Source organism: Plasmodium gonderi (genome assembly GCF_002157705.1).
Source record: "Plasmodium gonderi DNA, contig: Pgo-contig_245, whole genome shotgun sequence".
Classification (NCBI taxonomy): Eukaryota; Apicomplexa; class Aconoidasida; order Haemosporida; family Plasmodiidae; genus Plasmodium; species Plasmodium gonderi.
The window spans coordinates 20,498-21,839 of NW_021629157.1; the positions used below are offsets into that span (position 1 = coordinate 20,498).

At 16.8% G+C, this 1,342-nt stretch overlaps 2 annotated features.

Annotated features, from left to right (window-relative positions):
• Window positions 1-1,029: 1,029 nt before the first annotated feature.
• Window positions 1,030-1,185: a sequence feature (assembly_gap, 21840..21900;~variable surface protein).
• A 125-nt stretch (window positions 1,186-1,310) lies between these two features.
• Window positions 1,311-1,342: part of a sequence feature (assembly_gap, 21840..21900;~variable surface protein) that runs on past the window's edge.

Sequence of the window (1,342 nt, forward strand, 5' to 3'; positions counted from 1 at the left end):
ACTCATAATTTTTTTAAAATTATTATTAAAATATTTCTTTTATGAATACTCATTCTTGTTTAAGATTTTTATATTCTTATTATACACTATTATATTTTCTTACTTAGCACATATATGTACACATGATAAAAACGAATCAGTAATTACAAGATTAATCGGAAAACTAATATATTAATATGATGCATAATTCACATAATTAAAGGAAGAATATGAACCATTTTATATAAAACACAGTAAATTATTTGGTTAAATAGACATAATAAATATATAATATAAAATGATGATAACTATGTAGTATTGAACATTATAGAGGACAAATGTATAATATTTATACATGTAAAATAATATTATATATAATTATAATCATTATATATCAAATAATCAAATTTACAATCACACTTATTATATAATCATTTTAGAAGACGCTAACATCAAAAAATGTATTTTTGTAATATACTTATAAAAAATGATGAATGTTATAACTATGTATATTTAGGAAAAATAATACGTTATAATTTTTAAGATACATTTCCTTAATATAATTATATTATTGAATTATAATCTTAATAATTAATATATAGAATTACAGTCTTGTCACAATGAAAAACTATAAATTTTAAATTTTGGAAAGTATAATATATATTTTTCAGAAGAAAGCATATTTTCTATCTAGATAGTAAATATTTATAATAGTATTAAAAAATTAATTTCATCATAGTTAAATCTTGTATAATTTCTTAAATATATACAAAAATCATTCCTGATATTAATCTGATTCAACTATTAATTTTAATATATTTTTTTTATATTACTTTTATAAAAAAATTACATGAACATGTTATTTCTTAAAAGGAAAATAACGTTATATATTTCATTAATAAAATACTTTTATTTTTTTTCTTCTTTTAAGCATATTAATATATACAATTATGTTGTGATTGTAATCAAAAAGAATATCCTTTAGATTCCGATGAAAAAATGTATCTTACAGATAATATTATTCTTAGAATTGTGTATTTAATGATGTAGTTAATCGTAATTATATAATACATTGTATGTAATATCGGTTGAATTATTTTTTAATATTTCAAATTGTTGCATTCTATTATATTCTTTGTCCATATTATAGTATTTTTTTTTCATTCTTTTTATTATACAACTGATATATGATCCATAGGATGTGAACTAAAATATTATAATATAAATACAATGATTAATGATATAATATGTTTACTATAATTTTATATTTAATTATAAAATTTATAGATAAATTATTCTATATAGTAATGATAGTTTTGTTAACTTTGCACATTATAAATAGAGAAAATGTTATTACTGATAT